The sequence below is a fragment of the Rhododendron vialii genome, chromosome 7a (assembly GCF_030253575.1).
Source record: "Rhododendron vialii isolate Sample 1 chromosome 7a, ASM3025357v1".
Lineage (NCBI taxonomy): Eukaryota > Viridiplantae > Streptophyta > Magnoliopsida > Ericales > Ericaceae > Rhododendron > Rhododendron vialii.
In genome coordinates this window covers 4,411,525-4,437,607 of record NC_080563.1, presented here as the reverse complement: position 1 = coordinate 4,437,607, position 26,083 = coordinate 4,411,525, and the positions used below count along the sequence as shown (strand labels likewise).

Sequence of the window (26,083 nt, the reverse complement as noted above, 5' to 3'; positions counted from 1 at the left end):
ATTTTCTTGGTAATATGTTTTGAAAGTGAAAGAAAATACGAGAAAATGGCGTCTCTTCTTTTGGTGCTTGGAAATGTAATGCACTTGGCTTCTTCAAAGTGGACAAGACGGGTGGGTTTCAAACACGTCGATGCAGTCCACGTGCATGGAAGCAGTGGTGACATTTTGGTAGTTTCCGGCACCTCTCCCCGCCCGCAACATTGTCAAGACAAACTGCACAATAAAGGGTGTCCGTTTTGCTAGGATTTGGTCTGAAGGTGAAGAGGTGGTGGTTGCAACGATGGCGTTTGAAAAGGAAATAGATGGTGAGGAAGATGATGATGGAGAAGATTGTGGGATGCTTTGTTTTGGTGTCAACGAATAATAAATGAACAATATAAGGTTAAATACCAATATATACTTAATTTGTTGCTACTGCTTTTCTACTTATCATTTGAGATAATAAAGGATGAATCTTGTATTTTTTTTTTTTCCAATAGCTCAGGTCATCGAACTAGCTTAAGTGCACCTTAACTAATTTTGGGAGTCCAATTCCACTACGCACTTACGAAGAGTCCAATTAAAGTCAGACTAAGACTCTGTGTGGACTGCCCCCAAGAATTGATAGCACTTAAGAAATTTCAAATTTAAGACTTTGAAAAGGAACAGACCCTTAAATACTAAGCCACCAGGCCAACTCTTGAGATTAATAAAGGACGAATCTTCCGATAGATTCAATATCTCAAGGAATTAGCTCAAAAGAAATGTTATGAAACATGAAAACTTTCTATGAAACTTAACATGAAACTGAAATTGATGAGTTTCATAGAAAGTTTTTCTTGTTTGCTATCAGTCCTCTTAGTTCAAAGCTAGAGAGTGAGCACATCAAAAGGTTGAACATTCTTCTCATGAGCAGGATCATGGACTCTTATCATGTGTCAAGCACATCTAAGCATTTTACTTGGAATTAGTTAGAAGTCGCGCATTATGCAACTCTAATGGAGTAATTATTCAGTAATCCCGGTATATACTTCCTCCCCTCACATAACATGTGGGTTCTGCGTGTACCTCATATGTTATGTGAGAGAAGGAAGTATACACCGAGAGTATTGAATAATTTTCCACTCTAATGATGTGTGGTGCACGTGTTAGGTGAGGTCAATTTAAAATCTTTTTTTTATTGACAAAAATAAATTTTATTAACTCATAACACAAAGTATAAAAATAAACTTTTTAAATGTTGTTTTGGAGAAGTGTCATTGTAATTCTTTCTTCTTTCTTCTTTGGTGAAAGTGCACGGAGATCCCCTCAATTATGTCTTTTTTTCACGAAGACCTCTTAACATTTAAAACTACTCATACAGACCCCTCAACTATATGAAATGAAAAATTGGCTAACTCTGTGAACGGAATGAGGAAAAATGACGATTCTACCCCTAAAAAGTCGTCCACACTAACCCCCTCATCTATAAAAATTGTCCACACTAACCCTTTTATCTTAACGGTGTATTTGACAGAAGGGTGCTAATTGGTTAACGGTTATAATTGAGGGGGTTTGTATGGACGGTTTTAAATGTTAGGGGGTCTCCATGGAAAAAAGGCATAGTTGAGGGGGTCTCTATGTACTTTCTTTTTATCCTCAAGTGTCGTAATTCACTCTAAAGCCTTAATGTAAGAGAAAGGAACCAAGAAATCACAAAAATTTGACGCAAAACTAACAAATGCAAAAAAAAAAAAATTGAATAAAGATGACAAAAAAATCACTCTCTACCTATATCTCAAGGACAAGCTCTCGGTTAGCCATGTCCCTAATCCCTTGGGGGTGTGTGTGTGTGTGTCAGCACATCAAAAGGATGTACAATCTTTTCATGAGCATGATCATAGACTCTATTATGGCATCGATTGATAACAGTGATAGATGGGTGAGATTCGAACGAAAACGGAATTTGGATTGATAATGAGAAGGGATTGATAATGAAATATGATTGATAATTAATGAGTATGTTTGTTTTACATGGATTAAAAGATTACATGGAGTAGGATTGTTATTACCATATTTGTTTCACATGAGATAGGATTGAATTGAAAGTACAATATATTTTTTCAATTCTACCCCTACGTGAAACTGAAGCATAACAACCATATCCTCATGTTTCAAATGGCTCGTTTGGTACACTTGAAGGGGAAAAAAACTCCTAAACGTTAATTTGTAAGAAAATTGAGTTAAAAAAGGAGAAGAATCTTGTGCAAGGAAAATTGTAAATATTCCAGCCGTTGGCCGGATGTTCATCTCGTCAATATGACTGTCGTGGAACGGAGGAAGAGGCATTGGGTGAGAACGGAGAAGAAGGAACTAATGGCTGTGTAACGTAGAAAGATGAAGAAAACGGTTCGGATACTCCTACGTTAGAATTTTATCCCCCAAATAGGCGGCATTTTGTTTTGAAATAAGGAGGCCTGTTGTGGACCATTGGATCTCTTCATTTATGTGTTGTCAGCTTCTTAGCCAAACTCTCGCACGATCCTCACGGGTAAATCCTCAGCCAAACTCTCACATGATCCTCACAGAAAATCCGGATCCGTCAATTTTGGTTTATCTCTTCCCTTAATGTTACCCTCCACCGTATATAAAATGCATATGATGAGATGTCTAGAGACGGTTTCCTTGGGTGTGTCCATTGGCTTTTGGCTTTTGTGGTTGTAGGTTGTTTGGTTTGTTTTAGCCGGTATTTGGTGTTTTGGTTGGCTTCTTGCCTTCTTTTGGCCTTTCGTTTTGGCGCTTTACCTGTGTGCCTGCGATAAAAAAACAATAATAATAAAGATGTTCTAACAGAGTAAAAATTCTTATCACTTTCTTCTTCAAAGATTGTTTATTACTACTATGTTTTTGTGGAGACTGATAGGGTTGCAAACGAACCGAGCTGCTCGCAGACAACTCGTGGCTCGACTCGTTTGTATAGGCCCGACTCGTTTAAAGAAGGTTGTTAAGTAAATTAGTCAGGCTCGACTCGTTAAAGGGTGAATGAGCCGAGTTCGAGCACTAAAGAGCTCGGCTCGGTTCGGCTCTTTTGCACCCTAGAGACCGATGGAGGTTGGTTATTTTTACTCCATTAGTATTATCTTTTTTCTCTCTCTGTAATGCTTTTGTGTCTTCATTACCTTAGATATTTATTGATTTATTTGTTTGTGGTGAGAAATGCTTATGTGGGTTGGTTACTAATACTAATGGTTGGAATTTGAAAATTCTGGTATTGGTAAACAAAGTTCGAGCAAAATAACTTGTAATTGTTTTTCATCAAAAGTTGGGAAAAGCTCACTAAAAATGAAAAGTAGCCAAATTTGTTTTTTCTTCTGGCTTGTTTGGTTTGTGGAACAGTGAACTCTTTGTTAATTTTTTTCGCTATTGGGAGCGAGGAAGCCTGTCCCTCACATTAGCCTTCATATAGAATGGCTAGTCTTGTGTCAACAACGGATCACATAACTTCATGAACAACAACAGATGGCTAGTAACAATAAGTTTTTTCAAAGCTCAATTTCCAACATCTGTTTGATATAGCAGAATTTAGCTTTAGGTTTGTTGGGAGTTTTAACTATCTTGTAAACACTACCGGAGCCGGCTCGGGTCTTTAGGCCTCCGAACATCTACATATTTTAGGGAGCCCTCCTACTTTGTTACCCCTTATAATATAGTCCAACAAAAAAAAAAAAGTGCTTTAGGCCTCCGAGAAGTTAGGGCCAGCCTTGAACACTACAAACAAAAGGCCATAACAATTTCTGTTTGCTCTACCTGCGTGTGTGCTTTCCTACATTATTAAACCCAAGACAGCTGCGTAGGGATTAGAGGTAATGAAGCTTTGGTGAACTTATGGTTAAGAGTAATGCAACGTAAACAAAAGTATTTTTGTCGAGATAGTTGTTAAATGGGAACAAAAGTATAAAATCTTACTATAAGTCTTGATTCTATCATTCAAGAGAGCTATTAATGGGAATCAGACTTTTTCATAAAAAATGAAAACGTCATTACCGTGGATCAAGAATTGGTAGGGACGAAACTAGGATTTTGTTCTTGGGGTGCCATGCCAAAGTTCTGTCCACTCCCCTCTCCATATCCCCTCTTCCATTGGATGCCAAATTTGAACTCAACTATTGGGCAAAGCTTATAAAGTATAGCACATGTGTTGTACTTGCATTAGATTTTATAAGTTGTGAACTTCGACTATATACGAGTACCCTTTTTTCCCACTAAATCTACAGAGGGGCGGTTTTTTACATTGTTCAAGTAGGGAATAAAAGTAAAAGAGCTGATATTTATTTGGTGAAGAGGTGATGGTTGCAACGATGGCGTTTGAAAAGGAAATAGATGGTGAGGAAGATGATGATGGAGAAGATTGTGGGTGGTTTGTTTTGGTGGCAACGAATAATAAATGAACAATATAAGGGTAAATACCAATATATACTTAATTTGTTGCTACTGCTTTTCTACTTATCATTTGAGATAATAAAGGATGAATCTTGTATTTTTTTTTTCCAATAGCTCAGGTCATCGGACTAGCTTAAGTGCACCTTAATTAATTTTGGGGGTCCAATTCCAATGCACACTTACGAAGAGTCCAATTAAAATCAAACTAAGACTCCGTGTGGACTGCCCCCTAAGAATTGATAGCACCTAAGAAATTTCAAATTTAAGACTTTAAAAAAGAACAAACCCTTAAATACTATGCCACTAGGCCAACTCTTGAGATTAATAAAGGAGGAATCTTCAGATAGATTCAATATCTCAAGGACGAGCTGTTGGTTAGCCCTGTCCTTGATTGGTGGGTGTGTGTGTGTGTGAGTGGGGTGTGGAAATTAGTTCAAAAGAAATGTTAGTATGAAACATGAAAACTTTCTATGAAACTTGACATGAAACTGAAATTGATGAGTTTCATAGAAAGTTTTCTTGTTTGCCATCACTCCTCTTAGTTCAAAGCTAGAGACTGAGCACATCAAAAGGCTGTGCATTCTTCTCATGAGCAGGATTATGGACTCTATCATGTGTCAAGTGCATCTAAGCATTTTACTTGGAATTAGTTAGAAGACGTTCGCTATGCAACTCTAATGGAGCAATTATTCAATTATTCAGCACTCCCGGTATATATACTTCATCCCCTCACATAACATGTGGGCCTATGTGTGGGTTCTGCGTGTACCCCATATGTTATGTGAGAGGATGGAGTATACACCGAGAGTATTAAATTATTTTTCACTCTAATGATGTGTGGTGCATGTGGTAGGAAGTCAATTTAAACCTTTTTTTTAATCGGCAAAATAAATTTCATTAACTCATAACACAAAGAACATAGATAATAGGGGCTTGGGTACACTGATTCAATTTAAACTTTTTTTAACTGTTGTTTTGGAGAAGTGTCATTGTAATTCACTATTAGGCCTTAATGTGAGAGTGAGGAATCAAGAAATCACAAAAATTTGATGCAAAACTAAAAAAATGCAAAAAAACGAAAAACAAAATAAAAATAATAAAGATGACAAAAAAAAAAATTCACTCTCTACCTATATCTCAAGGACAAGCTCTCGGTTAGCCATGTCCCTAATCCGTTGTGTGTGTTAGCACATCAAAAGGATGTGAGATTCGTAAGGAGATGAGATTTAGATTGATAATGAGAAGAAATTGGTAATGAGATGTGATTGATAATTAATGAGTATGTTTGTTTTACATGGATTAAAAGATATGATTGTTATTATCATGTTTGTTTCACATGAGTTAGAATTGGATTGAAAGTACAATTTTTCAATTCTACACCTACGCGAAACCATATCCTCATGTTTCAAATGGCTCGTTTGGTACAAAATGAAGACATACATTTTAATCTATTTGGTTTTTAAAATAATAAAAAAAAACCAAACAAAGATGCCATACTTTGTTTGGTACTAATGAAATGAAATTCCAGCGAACAAACAAGTTGGGGAAGTAGACATATTAGCTGATATTTCAAGAAATCATCCATCGAAAAGGGATGCTGTATGCATGTCTTGATGGCAAGTTCTGACGGTGGGTTAGGAACTTGAGCGCCTAATTTCCAGGTCAGTACGAGTTTTTTTTTTAGGTTGTTGTTCTAAGTCATTTGCGAGAAATTGTAAGGACATTTTGGTCAATGTCGAAAAAAGAGGTTGGGAACCACCTCCAAGAGGTATTAGCAGGCATTGCTAATATCCACAATTTGGGGTCTTAGTAGTCCGATTGGACTATCAATCTAAACCAATTTTGTTTACCAAACACTGGTGGAGGGAGTAAGCGTGCCCCCGCTGATTTTTTTTTTTTAATTCAAAATTTAAAAATTTATATTTGACATTTTATCTTGGTAATTGTATTTCATAAGTTTACTTTTAATCACTCTAAGACATTTCGAATATCATTCATTCTCAATCTTATTTCACATATTAGAATAATGTAATTAGACTTGCGAAATGAGATATCTAATGCAAATAATTGCGGCCACTTACTCTTTGGAACTCTCTAATGCATAATGTCCACAGTTCAAAAGTGTCTAAACCATGGGCTATGGCTTTTATACTTTAGAATTATTAACAATGGAAGCAAGATTACTAAATATTGTGTAGTAAATCGCTCTTAGACTTGATCCGCTAAGACAATTCAAATTTGTTTGTTTTATATTTTATGTATGTTACTTTCTTAATAAATAGGTTAGGTTTTTCAATTCTCAGCACAAACGTTAATTATTTATTATTCTAACATTGTTTGGTATGAATTTTTTTGGTTGAAATGTGTTCAAAAGGTGCCCCCACTTGTATAGATTCCTGACTACGCCACTGTTACCAAACACAGTATTGATAATACCATCACCTTAGTAATCCAATCCCAACCTCCAAGAACATTATTAAACAGGGCATTAATGATGTGTCGTGCAACTCAATGATGTGTCGTTATTTTACTTGAATTTTTTTGGCCAACCCAAAAGCAAGGGCCCTATCGTACGAATTTCGGTGCTAAATGGTGATACTAATAATTAAAGGAGTGCAGTCCCTGTTTGGGAACCCAAGGGGGTGTTCGGACAAATAAGCTATTTTGACTTATTTTTTGTTCTTATTCAAATTTTTTTCGTATCACTTGGCTTATTATCATTTTTTTGGAGATTATTGCATCCTCACGACAAGAGGAATCTAAAAAGTAAAAAATTTTGACTGAAATCCAATTTTTTTTGAATAAAGACGAAAGTAAATCAATAAGCCAATTTTTTCGTCTTTATTCAAAAAAAATTGGATTTCGGTCAAATTTTTTTACTTTTTAGATTCCTCTTGTCGTGAGGATGCAATAATCCCCAAAAAAATGATAATAAGCCAAGTGATACGGAAAAAATTTGAATAAGGACAAAAAATAAGTCACTGTGGCTTATTTGTCCGAACGGGTTAATCATGCTCGAGTTAGGAACTATAGGGGAGGTCCATGTACCAGACCGGATAAGCTTCAACAAGGGTCTTTTGTGATTTCCCTAACTTATTTTTTTTTGGTTGTTGGATGTCTGGATCAACTTACACGCATCTCAAAAAAATTTCGAGGCTCTAAAACTAATGACCGAACAATGACATCACTAAATCGGTGACCTCAAGATTTGAAATATTCAACATCCGTAAGATTTGAACATTATGTAAGATTCGAACATTATGTAAGACAAACATTTATGAACTTTTCTTGCTCAAGCTCTTGAGTTGCCATTTCCTTTGACATTAACCTTACACGTACCTGCGACGAAGGGAGGGGTGCCAGGACGTCCTTGGACCCCGTTGTTTTGGGATTTTCGATTTGGATTTGAAGGTAATAAATGTAGGGAGAAATAAAATAGGTTTGGGTACACCAGTTTAATTTAAACTTTTTTTAACTGTTGTTTTGGAGAAGTGTCATTGTAATGAACTATAAGGCCTTAATGTGAGAGAGAGGAAACAAGAAATCACAAAAATTTGATGCAAAACTAACAAATGCAAAAAAAATAAATAAATAAAGATGACAAAAAAAAAATCACTCTCTACCTATATCTCAAGGACAAGCTCTCGGTTAGCCATGTCCCTAATCCCTTGTGTGTGTGTGTCAGCACATCAAAAGAATGTACCTTCTTTTCATGAGCAGGATCATGGACTCTATTAGGCATCGTTGATAATAGTGATAGATAAGTGAGATTTGGATTGATAATGAGAAGAAATTGGTAACGAGATGTGATTGATAATTAATGAATATGTTTGTTTTACATAGATTAAAAGATATGATTGTTATTACCATGTTTGTTTCACATGAGTTAGAATTGGATTGAAAGTACAATTTTCCAATTCTACCCCTACGCAAAACTGAAGCATAACAACCATATCCTCATGTTTCAAATGGCTCGTTTGGTACAAAATGAGGACATACATTTTAATCTATTTGGTTTTTTAAGAAAAAAAAAAAAACAAACAAAGATGCTTTACTTTGTTTGGTACTGATGAAATGAAATTCCAGCGAACAAACAAGTTGGGGAAGTAAACCACATGGCTCATGATCAATTTACAAATGCAGAAGTCAAAAATAAAAACATATCAGCTGATTTTTCGAGAAATCATCCATGGAAAAGGGATGTTGTATGCATGTCTTGATGGCAAGTTCTGGTGGTGGGTTAGGAACTTGAGCGCCTAATTTCCAGGTGAGTTACGAGTTTTTTTTTTAGGTTGTTCTAAGTCATTTGCGAGAAATTGTAAGAACATTTTGGTCAATGTCGAAAAAGAGGTTGGCAACCACCTCCAAGAGGTATTAGCATTTTGGTCAATTTACCTCCAATTTGGTGTCTTAGTAGTCCGATTGGACTATCAATCTGAACCAATTTTGTTTATCAAACACAGTATTGATAATACCGTCACCTTAGTAATTCAATCCAACCTCCAAAAACATTATTAAATGGGGCATTAATGATGTGTCATTATTTTACTTGAATTTTTTTGGCCAACCCAAAAGCATGGGCCCTATCGTACAAATTAATCATGCTCGAGTTAGGAACTAGGGGAGGTCCATGTACTGGACCAGATAAGCTTCAACTAGGGTCTTTTGTGATTTCCCTAACTTATTTTTTTTTTGGTTGCTGGATGTCCGGATCAACTTGTACGCACCTCGACAAATTTTAGAGGCTCTAAAGTTAATGACCGGACAATGACCTTAGTGAGTCGGTGACCTCAAGATTTGAAATATTCAACATCCGTAAGATTTGAACATTATGTAAGATTCAAACATTATGTAGGACAAACATTTATGAACTTTCTATGCTCAAGCTCTTGAGTTGCCATTTCCTTGACATTAACCTTACACGTACCTGCGACGAAGGAAGGGGTGCCAGGACGTCCTTGGACCCCGTTGATTTTGGGATTTTCGATTTGGATTTAAAGGTAATAAATGTAGGGAGAAATAAAATAATAATTAAAAATAGAGATAATGATTAGAAAGAAAAAAATAATAATAATTAGAGAAAAATATAATAATGATTAGAATTTAAAATCCAAAATTCTTATCCAAACAAGGTCCAAAGTACTCCTAAATATTTATTTATTTGGTAATGCAGGATGTCCCGAGCGTGCACATCGGACTAATCCTTACAATCTATGCCACACTCGATTCATACGTCTACGCATGGGGTGAAGTGGCTCCAAAAATTGTTAGAAAGAAGAATCGAATCTGAGACCTCTTAATCATTTTTTATTACTACTAAAGTATTCCATTGAACTTTAAACGTTATAACATATATAAAAGGAAATTGATTTTGACATTTCAATTTTAACTACTAGCACTCCACTTTGTGTCTTGATCATATAAGAAAACAAAACTAAAAATAGAATGCTATTGGCTAAATGTGAAGTGTCAAAATCATATTCCTATATAAAATGACCCCTTAAGTTTTTCAAGTGCAACATATTTTATGTACGATTTGTCTGTGTGAAGAGGACTTTTACTAATAAAAGAAACAGTAAATCTGTTCGCATAGACTTTTTCCATATATGTTATGCACAGATTCGTGTGTGGAGTTCATGACAAGTCTCACACAAATGATCCAAGCCATTCATTAAATGTAAAATATTTTTTCAAAGGCCTCGCCTACAATCAACTCATTTTGATACCTATAGGTGATCCATTCAATCATCTAACTTTTCATTATCCTGAAATCGGAATGAAAAATTAGATGATTAAATCGAGCATCTATAGGTATTGAATTGAGCTGATTTTTGGTGGAAACCTATGAAAAAATGTTTTACATTTAATGAACAATATGAATCATTTGTATGAGACTCATAATGAGCCCCACAACAAATCTGTGCATTTTTCATATTTATGTTGTGTGTGTAGCATTTTTTATTGTAAAAGAAATGCATATGGTACGGAGTAATATCCAATTTCATGCCCCGTGAATCGAGGGCCCATGTATTGATGCTTTTAGCTAGGGTTGCCAAACGAACCGAGCGGCTCGTGAGCCGCTAACAGTTTGGCTTGTTAGTGGCTCGTTCAAACTTGGCTCGGAAGTTAAACGAATAAGCTCGAGCCGATTTTTTCAGCTCGTTTTGTAAACGAGCCGAGCTCGAGCTCGGATAAGCTCGGCTCGCGAGCCAGGTATACACACTTAAGTTTAGGATTTTTATTATTATTTCATAATTTGTTCTTTCCGTTTTCAATTTTCAGTCAACCAAGAGAAGCGAGAGCACACACATACCAGTACACCTCCGCTCCATAGGAAAATGAAATATATATATATATATATATATATATACATATTTCGTTGGTCCGTTGAGGCTCGTGAACAAGCTCGAGTTCGAGTCAAGTCAAGGCCCGCTCGGCTCGACTCGTTAAGTTTTCACTGAGCTCAAGCTCGTGTTCGTTAAAAACTTAATAAACAAACTTGAACACTGTAAAGCTCGGCTCGGCTCGTTTGCAGCCCTAATTTTAGCTACCTTCGAGGTTGGTGCATTATTACCTTTTTAAGTCTCCAACAATTCTTTCTTGTACGAGAAAAACATTCCTACGGAGCAACCCCTTTACGGCACTCAATTACGCGCGTTTAAAAGTGTTTTGGATGATCCGAATTTTAAAAAAGACTATTCGAGTGAATAGTTGAACTATTCTAGCGAATAGTTTTTTTAAAATCTGAATCACTGATTGTCAAAGCAGACTGCTAAGATCGCTCAACTCTGTAAAAAACCGCTTTGCAGTGGATCCGTAAATAAGTTTCTCTCTGCTTGCACACTCTATATAAGGCCGAATTCAAGAACCAGAAGTTTAGTACTGAATTAGTTGGGGAAAGCTAGAGTGAGAAGAAAGAATCCATGGCTTCGAAACCAGGAGTGCTAACTGACTGGCCATGGACGCCGCTCGGTAGCTTCAAGGTAAGATATCTATTTAAACATCAAATATTACGAACTAAATTTGTTTACTAATTCACTAGTAACATTTTTTTGCAGTACGTGGTTTTGGCACCGGGGATGGTTTATACCGTGTACTTGTTCGCTACAAAAAATGAAAGCGAGCGAGACAATTTGCCTATTCTCGTACTCCCGTTTTTGTTGTGGAGGGTGATTCATAACCAAATATGGATTTCTATTTCTCGTCACCGGACGGCGAAAGGCAGTAACAGAATCGTTGATAAGAGTATTGATTTTGAACAAATTGATAGAGAAAGCAATTGGTACGTCTCCATGTTCATCTTATAGTACGTTCATGTACATGGAGAAAGCATAATGCACACATGCACAAAATGGCGGAGCCAGAAATCCCGTACAGACAAGGCATCATTTCACAACAAACTAAAAAAATCACCGTAAAATTTAATGAAGAAATATTGAGCACAAATATTTAAGTATTCTTTAACAGGCACAATAGCTTGTAGCCAAATGTATTCAAAAGATTCAAAACATAAGCACAAAAGATTAAAAAAAATTACTAGCAATTTAATATTTGCAACAATCATTTAATTCTTTAAGTGGTCCATTGATTTGATTGAAAATACGTGAAAATAAAGTAAACAATAAGCCCTATACCCAAAATTTTCAATTATAACATTTTTTAAGTAAGCGTAAAAAAAAAAAAAAGGTGGGGAGGATAAAATTCCAAAGGGGGCACGTGACCCCCTTGGTCACATGTTGGCTCACCTTCTGTGCATATCATAAAAAAAATATTGCCTATTATTTTGGTTTATGTTTCATATTTTGATTCATGTGACGGATCCTTTTAGCGTAGTTACGAATAAATGTGTAAGGTAAAAAAGTGTGTGTGTGTATATATATACACACATCTTTATCATTAAGCTACAGATTTTATGGTTGGTTAAAATTGTTATGGTTCGTGTGTTAAGCATTTTTTAATTTTTTGTTACACGTACTTTTTGGTTCATTTATTATAAATTTTTTATGGTTCTTGGTGGGCTTAATTATTCTGGCTAGTTATGAATGACCCTAGGAATTGACATAATTAGGTTTGCCAGGCTGTCAATGGGCAGGATTAAATTCGAATCCGATAATGTTCAATTCTGATCCGAATTTGAGCTTCGTGAGTCCGATAGTGACAACCTCAATCCAAATCCGTAAAGTCGGATATTCAATTTGAAAATCCGAATCCGATCCTTTTTTTTTCTTTTTTTTACTTTCAGAAATTTAGAAAAAGGGAAAATTATACATTTTTTTCAAAAAAGTAATGTTGTTGCAATCAAAATCCGTACAATAAAAAAAATAAAATTATCATTTCGATATTCCTTAAACGGGATCCGGATCCTTTGTGAGGATTTACCTATGAGGATCGTGTGAGAGTTTTGCTGAGAAGCTGTCAACACATAAATGAGGAGAGCATCTCCAATCCTTACCCATTTTTTCACCCAAATTTAGGTAGAGATTTGGATTAGAAGCTTAATTTGGGTAAGGCATCTCCAATGTTAAATCCATATTTTTATTCAAATCTATTATTTAATGGTACACTTGTAATTAATAAGTGGCATACTTGTAATTAATGAGAGTAAAAAAAAGGTTTGAAAAAAAATGGGTATGAGTTTTAGTCTCTCCAAATTTGGGTGAGGAAATGAATGAAACTCAAAATGAATAAACAAAGGGAATTGATAATGCCAAAACCATTTTTGTTCCTGTCAAAACTCATTTATTGCATGACTTAATTGCCCTCCATTACATCATTTACTTTACGAAAATACCCTTTAAAATTCCATAAGTACAACGTGTTTTCCAGTTCCACGTTTCAAGCAAAAATGCAAGGATTTATGAGCAAATTCTAGATTTAATTTTAGAAGAAAAGCAAACAAAAAATTAAATATCAAGCAAAAATGCAATTCACGAGCAAAACTAGAGGTAATTTGAGAAGAGACGTAAACAAAAATAATCCTCTAGATTTGAAGGGGCATTTTCATAAGATAAGTAGTGTAGTAAAAGGCAATTAAGTCATGCATGATGTAATTCTCTTCTCGCACCCCACCCCCCCCCCCCCCCCCCCCCCCCCCCTTACACACACACCCCCCGGCCCCACTCCCCCCTTTCCGAAAATACCCCCAAAAATACAACTTCCCATTTTCTCATATTTCTCTGTTATTAATAATCTTTATACTCCTTTTTTCATTTTTATTTATTTAATAGTATTATTTAAGTATTCCGATTTACAATCCGGTTGAATCGGTGCAAAGATCTTGTTTTTTTTATCATTTTATCTTCAATGATCATAATGAATTTTTGGCTTTAAGGCCTTTCAACGAGCACCCTAAGGCTCTTTATTTAGTTTCAGGTCTCTCTTAGGATGCTCATTGAAAGGCCTTAGAGCCAAAAATTCATTACGACCATTTAAGATTAAATGATAAGAAAAACAAGATCTTCGCACCGATTCAAAAGAATTCAAAATTGGAACACTTATTTTTTTTACATAATTTTCTTTTTTATTTAATTTCTTAATCCATTTACATTATTTAATTAATTATTCATTTATCTATTTATTTAGGTCTTTTTATTTATATATTTTACTCTTTATATGTTTTTTTAATCTACCTAATAAAACACAAGGGTGTGAGGACCACACAAACATAAGTCATAAGTTGAAAGAAGGCTGAGATTCATTTCATCCAATGATTGATGTGTGCTCTTCAACTCTCTTAAGAAAACACCCACACTCTTACAAATATATTACAAAATGTCATCGGTTTTTTTTTCCCACTGCTTGGCTTCTGGTGTTGGCATAAAAAAATAAAAATATATTACAAAAATGCTCGTACGTAGTGCCGTAGGTATGAGCAAGTACTAGTATTATATACGTGAGTAATTTTTTTTAATTTTATAATTCTTTTATGTTGTTGAATTTATTAATTTTGTATTTATTTATATCTTTTATCTATTTTATTTTTAACCATTTATTCAGATTTCCTTTTATCGTTTTATCTTCAACTATAACCACTTATTTATTTTCACTCTTCGACGAAATTAGTAGAAGTTATATTTTAATATTCATTTATTAATTAAAATTAGTACAAGTTATATTTTAATTATTCATTTATTAATTAAAATTATAGTAAGAAGTCTTTTAAAAGTAAAACAAAAAAAAAATAGTAAAATTTAAAAAAAAAACTAAAACAATAATTAAAGTCTTTTAAAAGTAAAACAAAAAAACTAGTAAAAGTAAAAAAAAAAAAAAGGGAATAGTAATTAAAGTATTTTAAAAGTTAAAAAAAAAAAAACTAGCATAAGTAAAAAAAAAAAAGACAAAACAATAGTTAAAGTCTTTTAAAGGTAAAACAAAAAAAAAATTAGTAAAAGTAAAAAAAGAAAAGAAAAGGAAACAGTAATTAAAGTCTTTTAAAAGTAAAAAAAAAAAAACTAGTATAAGTTAAAAAAAAGACAAAACTGGGGGAAGAGGAGGGGCAAGGGAGGAAAGGTGGTGGGGTACGGAGGGGAGGGGTGTGTTAGGGGGGTGCGAAAAGAGACTCTCATGCATGAATGAGTTTTGCCAGGAACAAAAATAATTTTGACATTATCAACTCTCTAAACAAATGGGTATGACATTGTAAATGAGTTTTTAGGCTTTTTACTCAAATTTTGGGTATAAATAATAAAATGGGTAAGGATTAAAGATGGCCTTGTCATTGTTCCCAAAAAAACCGACGGCATTTTTAGGGGTAAAACCCTAACGGAGAAAATTCCCAAACGTATTGTTTCTTCTCTTCTCCGTCCCGTTCCGTTCCGTTCCCACAGCAATAGCAAAGAACCCTTCTCAGTTCTTACCCAACTCTTCCAACGTCGGATCAAAAATAAATTAAAAAAAAAACTCTTCCAACGCTGATCGGCACTGATGAGGTCTCTCTTCCCTCTTTATTTACTTCAATTTACCAGTGTTAGGGTTCCATTTTTGTTTTGGACAGCAATCATTCAAATCATTTTTGTCTCTGATAAGAAGATGGTTTTGTGCGGAGTGATTCTCTCTGACTCCACTTGAAGGGGGAAAAAAAACTCCTAAACCTTAATTTGTAAGAAAATTGAGTTAAAAAAGGAGAAGAATCTTGTGCAAGGAAAATTGTAAATATTCCAGCCATTGGCCGGATGTTCATCTCGTCAATATGACTGTCGTGGAACGGAGGAAGAGGCATGGTCAGCGTTGGAAGAATTGGGTGAGAACGGAGGAGAAGGAACTAACGGCTGTGTAACGGAGAAAGATGAAGAAAACGGTTCGGATACTCCTCCTTTAGAATTTTATCCCCCAAATAGGCGGCATTTTGTTTTGAAATAAAGAGGGCTGTTGTGTACAATTGGATCTCTTCATTTATGTGTTGTCAGCTTTTTAGCCAAATCCTCACACGATCCTCACAGGTAAATCCAAATTCTCACACTATCCTCACATTCTCACTAAGGATCTGGATCCGTCAATTTTGGTTTATCCCTTCCTTAATGTTACCCTCCACCGTATATAAAATGCATACGATGAGATGTCTAGAGACGGCTTCCTTGGGTGTGTCCATTGGCTTTTGGTTGTGCTATTTTGGCTTTTGTGGTTGTAGGTTGTTTGGTTTGTTTTAGCGGGTGTTTGGTATTTTGGTTGGCTTCTTGTCTTTTTTTGGCCTTTTGTTTTGTTTTGGCGCTTTATCTGTGTGCCTGCGATAAAAAAACAATAATAATAAAGATATAATAATAAAGATGTTCTAACACGAGTAAAAATTCTTATCAGGATAGGATCATAGGAGTCCAATTAGTAAGAATTCTTTCTTTCACAAAAAAAGAAAAAAAGAAAGTAAGAACTGCTTTCTTAACAAGGAAAGAAAAAGTGCTATTCAAAGCCCAAATACATGGGCTAAGTGGACTGGGCTTGAAAACAACATGTCAGGTCCATTTAGAATTGGACTTTCCCTTTTTGCTACCAGCTTTTCCCCAATCCCTTGGAGCCATTGCATTTCAATTCACTTTCTTCTTCAAAGATTGTTTATTACTACTATGTTTTTGTGGAGACTGATAGGGTTGCAAACGAATCGAGCTGCTCGCAGATAGCTCGTGGCTCGACTAGTTTGTATAGGCCCGACTCGTTTAAAGAAGGTTGTTAAGTAAATTAGTCAGGCTCGACTCGTTAAAGGGTGAATGAGCCGAGTTCAAGCACTAAAAAGCTCGGCTCGGTTCGGCTCTTTTGCACCCTGGAGACTGATAGAGGTTGGTTATTTTTACTCCATTAGTATTATCTTTTTTCTCTCTGTAATGCTTTTGTGTCTTCATTACCTTAGATATTTATTGATTTATTTGTTTGTGGTGAGAAATGCTTATGTGGGTTGGTTACTAATACTAATGGTTGGAATTTGAAAATTCTGGTATTGGTAAATAAAGTTCGAGCAAAATAACTTGTAATTGTTTTTCATCAAAAGTTGGAAAAGCTCACTAAAAATGAAAAGAAGCCAAATTTGTTTTTTCTTCTGGCTTGTTTGGTTTGTGAAAGAGTAAACTCTTTGTTAATTTGTTTCGCTATTGGGAGCGAGGAAGCCTGTCCCTCACATTAGCCTTCATATAGAATGGCTAGTTTTGTGTCAACAACGGATCACATAACTTCATGAACAACAACAGAAGGCTTGTAACAATAAGTTTTTTCAAAGCTCAATTTCCAACATCTGTTTGATATAGCAGAAGTCTAGTTACTTTTTTTTTTCCTGCAGGGATGACCAAATTCTGTTGAATGGGCTTCTGTTATACATATTGTACATTATACTGCCAGGAGCTTCTCACCTACCCATATGGAGAACAGATGGTGTAGTCCTCACAGCTTTGATTCATGCTGGTCCAGTGGAATTTCTCTGCTACTGGCTCTATAGAGCACTCCACCACCATTACCTCTACTCTCGCTACCATTCCCACCACCACTCCTCCATTGTGACGGAACCCATTACATGTAAGATCACAAGTTTTAGAGGATAAATTGTATGAAATAAAAAAAATTTATACGTCTGGTTTAGGAAGGATTGATCCTAGATGGCAAAGTGGAGTACTACGAGATTGTCTCACCGGGGGTACTTTTGTTGTACAAAAAAAAATATTGATCTGGTTTGGAAGTTTCTAAGTACCCCCAAGGCCCCAATTGGTTTCTCTCTAAGCTCATTTTGTCTCTAGGGTACAATAGATCCAATGCATGTGGCAGGTGGAGAGATAAATCATAGGGTGTACGGTTTTTTGTAGACTTTTTGTTTCAAAAGAAAGCACTTACCAAGTCACCATTGTGGCCTAAAATTGTGGAAAACAGCTTCTGCTAGATTCTTATTGCCTGAGTTTTGGAAGGAAAACCTATTTGTATACCATTTTGTATTTCATATACGGACAAAAATGTTGGCCCAATTCCAAAGTCTTGGAATTTAACTTGGTCTTTTTTTCCAAGAATGATATTTATTTCATATGCGCATTTTTTTGTTTACTTGGGCAGCTGTTATTCATCCATTTGCGGAGCATATCTCATACTTTTTGCTATTTTTAATTCCAATTGTCACCGCTGTGCTTACTGGGACTTCTTCTCTGGCGGCTATGTTTGGTTATATAACCTACATTGATCTCATGAATAACATGGGACACTGCAACTTTGAGCTCATTCCCAAGTGGCTTTTCTCCATTTTCCCCCCTCTCAAGTACATGATGTATACGCCATCGTAAGTCTCAGATGCTATTCATCCTGTTTACTTCAATTGTTTTGTTCTTCAATATTGCATGGGAAATTCTTGACCTGAATCGCTTTTTTCGAGTTTTTCTGTTGGTAGGTGAATCATAGGGTAGTTAAAAATATCTGTTGTTACTAACAAACATCTTCATTGTTTGCCTACGGGAGGGGACAATGGGGATGAATACATTTTGTTACTAACAAACACTAAAAAGGATGGCAGTTCAAGGGATTAAAAATATCAGTGAGCTTGATGTTGTGGTAGTAAACAAAGCACACGAGTGATAGTTCTGATAATGTTGACAATAAAACTAAAGTGATTGATAGTGATGCTATTACTAGCAAATTGTGATATATAGGTTGAGCTCAATTCCGTTCATATTGAGAAAATTGTTTTTTAGTACTTGAAACTTACATAGTCAAACTTTGACTGACCGTTTTTTTGTGCCCACAGATATCACTCCCTGCATCACACCCAATTTCGGACCAACTACTCGCTTTTTATGCCATTCTATGATTATGTTTATGGTACCATGGACAAGTCCACCGATTCACTCTATGAAAAATCTCTGGATAGGGAAGAAGAGTCCGCCAGTGTAGTTCATCTCACCCATTTAACAACACCCGAATCCATCTATCACCTTCCAATTGGGTTTGCGTCCTTTGCCTCCGAGCCCCAGAAATCAAAGTGGTACCTCTGGCTGATGTGGCCTGTGACCTTTTGGTCCATGTTCATGACTTGCATCCATGGCCGCACCTTCATTGCAGAGAGAAATGCCTTTGAGAAGCTCAAGTTACAATCATGGGCAATACCACGATACACCATTCAAGTAAGTGTTACAAACATCTCTTGGGTATGTAGGTTTACTTCAGCAATTAGTTTCATTGTTTCTTGTGATAATAATGTGAAGGATTAGTTACCAAAAAAAAGAATTACGTGAAGGATTTAACATGCATCACTGGTTTCCAACATGTGTGCTCTGTGGTGCTTATATCTTCAATGTGAGCATGTTTCGATTGCGCAAGTTAGTACTTTATCAGTGAAGTGTGTTTTACGTAGTCCCTAAGCTTGAGCCTTGATGTCATTAAGAACAATTTCTATGAGAACCAGCGGTGTTATAGGGGAAACAACCTTACCCTCATACCCAAAAATAAGTGAAGGGAAACTAAAAATGACATTTATGATCCGTAATGTATGCACTTTTGACATTTTTTGTCCTGTTTCTGAAAATACCCCTAGCGTTTTAGCACATTTCTCAATTTAGTCACTGTTTCCACATTTTTGCAACAGAACACTTGCACTGGGGAGTGGGGACTATTAGCACCACCACTTCTACCAAACTACCACCACCGCGACAACTACCACTACTACTACCACTTCTATCTCCACCGCTACCGCGACCACCACCATCACCTCATGTAACTTCGTTATCATGTTCATTTAGCTGAAACCTTTAGTCCATCCCACAATCATTCTATACGGCACCGAAACAGCTGAGTGGGAATGGATATGGACCTTCAGTCCCAGTCCACTTTGCTTTCTATTCGCAATGTCATTCCATTCTAGCTTCTTTACATTCCTGTGTACTGATAATAACAAACATAGCCTTAGTGTATTTAGTCCTATTTGTAAAAAGATTTAATTACCTTGGCATGAGTTTAAGTCTTGTATATATAATCAAAGGTGCCATGATTTTTGTGGGTCTGTATACTTTTCATGGTTATATGGTTGTTGCAGTTCTTATTTCAACGGTAAAAAGAAGCTATCAGTGGCTTGATTGAACAAGCTATAATAGAAGCAGAAGCCAGAGGCACTAAAGTGTTAAGTCTTGGTCTTTTGAATCAGGCAAGTTGGTCCTTTCTCTGTCTCTTTATCCTTTTTTCCAGGAAATTAACAATGTGACCAATCAAGACATGCATTGTTTCCTTAACCGTTTGCCTTTTCTTTCTTACTTTCCCTCTAGCTTTCTTCTAACCTCAAATGGGGAAATATCGAAACAATCCCAATTTCCATCCTGTTGCTAATTCTCTGGACCAGAAGTTGAATCTACATGTAACTATAGTTTTCAGCTTTTTGCTTTAACTAATAGAGTGCAGGGTTTTTTCCTTTTCATTCCAGTTTTTTCATAGGAAATGCTTTTTTGGCTTAACATGATTAAACCAAGGCTTGTAACATCATATTATACTAATTTTCTGAACCACTTTTGTAAGGCTATAGCATTTTCTATTAGTTCATTTTCATGCATGTGTATAATTATTGTTGATAGTAAATTTTGTCAATATTGCAGGGCGAAGAAATTAATAGGTACGGGGAGGTTTACATCCAAAGGTACCCTCAGCTCAAAGTGAAGGTGGTGGATGGAAGTAGCTTAGTAGTTGCTGTTGTCCTAAATAGCATTCCAAAGGGGACAACCCAAGTCCTCCTCAGAGGCAGCTTATCCAAAGTTGCTTATTCCATTGCCTCCGCTCTATGCCAAAGAGGGATCCAGGTCATCAAGTTCGCCTTCGTGTTCAATACATCCTTGCCCACTGTTTTACAGCCCAAATGATTAAGTTGGGGCAAGATGTTTAGACGAGCCTACGGGGTGTCAATATTGCTACAGTCTGATTGTTTGGGCTTTACATGTTGGGATGGTTTTGATAATATTAGGCTACCCATTGCAGGGTTTAGGCCTTGTAGGCCAATGGTTTTCATACAGCTGGTTCGGGCATTTGTTTTCCCCTTTCCCTGCCCTGCTACCCATTTTTTTATGGCCCACACATGCACCCGTGAACACACACACACAGATAGAACTGGCCTTTGAGAGCAATTAAATAACATCTAGACAGTGTCTGTTATGCTAAACTATATTTATTCGGACATAACTGAATTTGTGTCAGGTTTCTACCTTTTACAAAACCGAATATGAGAGGCTTAAACTTAGCACTGGATACGGATACGATTGGGTTCTCTCAAGGAGCTACGCTGAGAAGGTAAATTATAATCATGAATTTTTTTCTCCCTCAAAAACTATTCTTTAAAGGAGTTTATTTCTCTTCATCAGTTCCTTTCACAAATTGTATGCATACTGAAACGTTTTCTTAGAAGATTGAGGTCGCTGTTTATCATTTGCTAGAAAAAGAGTAGTTATAAAACAATAGGAGCGAAATGATGTTATATTGGTCCTTTCATTTTCTGATTAACAAACTACTGTCAAAGATGGTTCTTTAATCTAAAAAACACCGTAGATGCAAATTTTGAAATGTTCTGCAGTAGTATCTTGTGTGAGATTAGGGAGTGTTTACCAATCGTACTTTCTTTTCTAAGGAATCATTGAATGCAGTTAAAAGTAATATGTCACATTTGTTTCCGTAAAAGTGCACAGCTAAGCTGAAATTTAAGTTCTTTCTCAGGTATGGTTAGTGGGAGACGGACTGAGTGAAGAAGAACAGCGGAAGGCACCAAAAGGGACATTGTTCATTCCTTACTCCCAATTCCCCCCTAAGAAAGTGCGCAATGACTGCTTGTACCACCACACTCCGGCAATGGTGGCTCCCTCGTCTCTCGAAAACTTGAACTCATGTGAGGTTAGTATCAGACTATCAGTTTACTGGGAATCAGCCACTGCACTCGTGAATTTTTCTCAATTACTAGCAAATGCTAAGAAAATTCATTGATTTACATGTTCTAGTGGTATTTATAACTAAATCGAATGTTTCAGAAATTTTAAACTAGCATTTGACTTGTACAAGTAGTTTTGTAAGTACGATTGAATCACATGTCAAGTTTTAAGGCTATTTGATAGTACTATTTTCAATTTCCCATAGGATATGAGAATATGACTGTCTAACAACCTAGGATTGGTACTACGATAGAAAATTTCTACAATAAGGAAGAGAACACTAATTAATAGTAGTATATATTTCTAAAATGAGGCAGATGCCATAACAATATCACCACAATACACAACAGTATTATACAAAAATTCACAATCACACATACATTCGTGGACATTATTGATGTAACGGAGTGTAACGGGCGTAACAGCAATACGCACGTGATTTTTTTCCTACCGCTGTTATTTTTCACCATAACTGAAACGGCCACCAAAAACCCGTTATGTAACAGCCATTACATTACGTAAAGGCATTTTTCAAAACCCTACTGGCAACTTAAAATGGGTTTGGTTCAAAAGTGGCCGAACCAGCTTTGCTCTTTTAGAACAATTTCGATGCAAGAGATTCAACGCTCTTAACATCATCTATGGAATAGAGATCTCATTTCAATGCATAAGGGTATGAAATAATTATGAAAACCCAGAATATGTAACTTTTGCAGCATCATAAGTTTTATAAGCAGTGTTTGTATTTAAGATAAGGATTTAGTTTTTTTTTTTTTTTTGATCCGAGATAAGGATTTAGTTGATACGGCTTTTCAAAGTTATCCATAAGGTTCCAACAGATCATCAAACATAGAATCAACGATCTAAGACTACCATGTCATTAAGATTTTTATAACCTGTGCTACAGATGTTTTAATGATGGTAAAAGTTTTTGTAGATGTGCTCTTTCAGAACTATAGATCATGAAACAGATTACCGATTTTTATAACTTGTGTTCGTATAGCATTACTCGTGTATCTTTCAAGAGATGCCATATATGGATTCGTCTTTGTTTGGTCACTCTGAGAAATTTGTTGGTGTTTGTGTTAGAATTGGTTGCCAAGAAGGACGATGAGTGCTTCACGCGTAGCTGGGATTGTGCATGCTCTAGAAGGATGGAACGTAAATGAATGCGGCCAAAAGATGTTCGACGTTGAACAAGTTTGAGAAGCCTGTCTCAAACATGGCTTCCGTCCTTTGATGACTCCAAATTAGTCACAGGCGCTTCATCACTTGATTCACTTCTATGCAAGTCGGTTTGGTTTCTAGTCGGTCTGGTTTCTATTGCTCATCCTGCAGACTTTGTATTTGTCCTTGGAAACTTTAATATCCAAGAAAAATCTTACTAAGCACTTTGTTTGCTTTGTTTCCGTTTGTGTTTGCGCCTTGTATCACATATTCAGACTCTATATATAATGAGAGAGATTTCGGCTATGTAAAGCTGATTTACGTATCAGAAGGTACTCAAAGAAACAAACGAATTGTTACCTCCGAAAAAGGTACCTCAAGTACCCACGAAAAATGTCTTGGCAATCCTGTCGAGAACCAACTTACCAATTTTCTTGGCAATATGTTTTGAAAGTGAAAGAAAATACGAGAAAATGCTTCTCTTCTTTTGGTGCTTGGAAATGTGATGCACTTGGCTTCTGCAAAGCGGACACGTTGGGTGGGTTTCGAACCACGCGTCAATGCAGTCCGCGTGGAAACAGTGGTGGCATTTGGGCAGTTTCCGGCACCTCTCCCCGCCAGCAACATTGTCAAGACAAACTGCACAGTAAAGGGTGTCCGTTTTGCTAGGATTTGGTCTGAAGGTGAAGAGGTGGTGGTTGCAACGACGCCGTTTGCAAAGGAAATAGATGGTGAGGAAGATGATGATGGAGAAGATTATGGGGTGGTTTGTTTTGGTGTATGTGAAGTTGGAGAATTTGGGTATGTAGGAGTGATGGTTTTCCATTAGTGGAGCTGGTAGACTCTCTCTCTCTCTCTCTCTCTCTCTCTCTCTCTCTCTCTCAATTTTGAAAATGGGAAGGCATTTGGCTTGTCTTTCTTGGGTGGGCTTCAAATAGTCTTGAATTAGCTGAAAGTAGTTCGCCTAATCACGGAAAACGGACGAACATTTGGTACTTGCTCCTATTTAATAGGAAAGTAAAAGGGTTGGTTTAACTTTTACAACTTCTCTCACAATTCAAAAGTTATTCCATCGTTTTGTTGTTTTTGAAGAGATAACTCATCTTGAAGAGCGACAATTATGTGATCTTGTTTTCTCTTTCGTAGCCAACCCGAATTGATCGGGACTTAAAACTTGGTTCGATTTCTTCTTTCGTGGTTGTAGTTTGAGATTCCAAGACAATATGCAAGATTTCGGGGTAAAAAATGCCCTAAATTTACGATTCACGCATTGTGTGACTTCTAAGACCATTGAAGCATTGGTTCATTTCTTCGAGGGAAAAAAAAAAAAAAAAGGCATTGGTTGATTATAATCTCTCAGTGATAAAAAAACGACTTTTCTATCTTGCTCTATAAATCAGTGATAAATTGCAAGCAAAAGTAGCTTTATATGTACTATTACGCAAAAGTAGCTTTATTATACTTCAAGTATGGATATGTTAGGCTATAAATTCTTAAGAGAATATTTTTTTTACGGAGGTTTCCATGAAAATGGGTTTACGGAGGTAAATCTGATCACTTATTCTGAAACACTTTTGAACTGTCGCGATTGGTTGCCGCTGTAAAAATTAGTTTTTCTCAATTCTCAAAGTCAAAAACTCTACGAACACAACTTTCAGGCACAACCGTTCTTAGTCATCTGATGTATGTGGACCAATATGCATCTAGAGACTCTGAACGCGATTTTGTCCGAAATTATGTTTTAAATTTGTGTTCATAGCATTACTCTTCTCAAAGATCAGATGGAACTCGACCAGCATTCATAAAACCAACCACAATGGTATCATCTGATAAGTCCATTGTTCGAATTAATAATTCTGGTAAATAAAGTTATTCAAAAACCATTTGGTTTAGTAATTAATTCAAATAAGTCAATTATTAATTAAATACGATATATATGGAGTAACTGAGGGGGAATATATGCAGTGAAAGTTAGGTTCATACTGTATTGTCTATGACTATATATATATGCTGGTCAGATTACCATTGAAGCTTGTGAAAGGGTTTAACTAGACAATGTCACATTATATATATATATATATCGGAACGGTTCAAGGGACACCCTAAAAAAACACCCATAATCTCAATCTCATAGTTCCCGATCAAATTTTTTTGATCCGAACCGTTCAATGTGTGCAGAATGTAATTTTAAGGGTGCCCACGAGAAATTAGCAAAAAAATGACCAAGAAAGATTTGATTTGAGCAGTTTTTATTTGAACCGTTCAATAAAAAACTGTTCGAAACTGTTCGGATCAAGCCCTTCCCGGTCATTTTTTTTGCTGATTTCTCACTGATACCCTTAAAATCACGTTCTGATCATATTGAGCGGCTCAAATCATCAAAATTTGATCGGAAACTATGAGGTGTTTTTTTGGGTGTCCCCGGAACCGCCCCATAAGGACTTGATCCGAGAGGACTCTAGAGAGAGAGAGAGAGAGAGAGAGAGAGAGAGAGAGTGTGTGTGTGTGTGTGTGTGTGTCCACTTCCCGTAAGGACCATCTTAACTTAATAAAATGCAAACCTTCTTTTTTTGATCGAATTTCGATGATCCAAGCCGCTCAATGTGTTCATAATGTGATTTGAAGGGTCCCCATAAGAAATCAGAAAAAATAAATGACCGAAAAGGGTTTCATCCGAGCAGTTTTTGTTTACTTATTTTTTTCGAACAGTTCAAACAAAAACTGCTCGGATAAAGCCCTCCCCTGTCATTTTTTTGGACGATTTCTTGAGGGTACCTTTAAAATCAAGTTCTGTACACATTGAGCGGCTCAGATCATCAAAATTCGATTGAAAAATGGAAGAAATGAGGAGGTTTTTCATTTGAAAATGACTGTGTGTATATATATACACACCCATTGAATCACGTTTATAATCGGTCAATCAATTTTTTTTTTTAATTAAAGTCGTGCATGTGCTATTAAAAAATACACAATACACAAAACCTAATCATTTTGATAACATCTGTGTGAATAACACAAATAATGTGGATATAGATTGGGAACAAATTTTTGTGGGGTCCACCTCCATCAAAGTGGCTCTTCATTCCTTACCAGGCCTCCTTCGGTCGGCCTTCTTTTTCATAAAAAAAAGCAGCCGGCCCCGTTTGTTCGACGCTCAATCAATTTGAGAG

The 26,083-nt window shown here is 36.1% G+C and overlaps 1 pseudogene; it reads left to right on the top strand.

Annotated features, from left to right (window-relative positions):
- Positions 1–11,228: 11,228 nt before the first annotated feature.
- On the top strand, positions 11,229–23,238 carry LOC131333606 (very-long-chain aldehyde decarbonylase CER1-like; annotated as a pseudogene).
- The last annotated feature ends 2,845 nt before the right edge of the window (positions 23,239–26,083 follow it).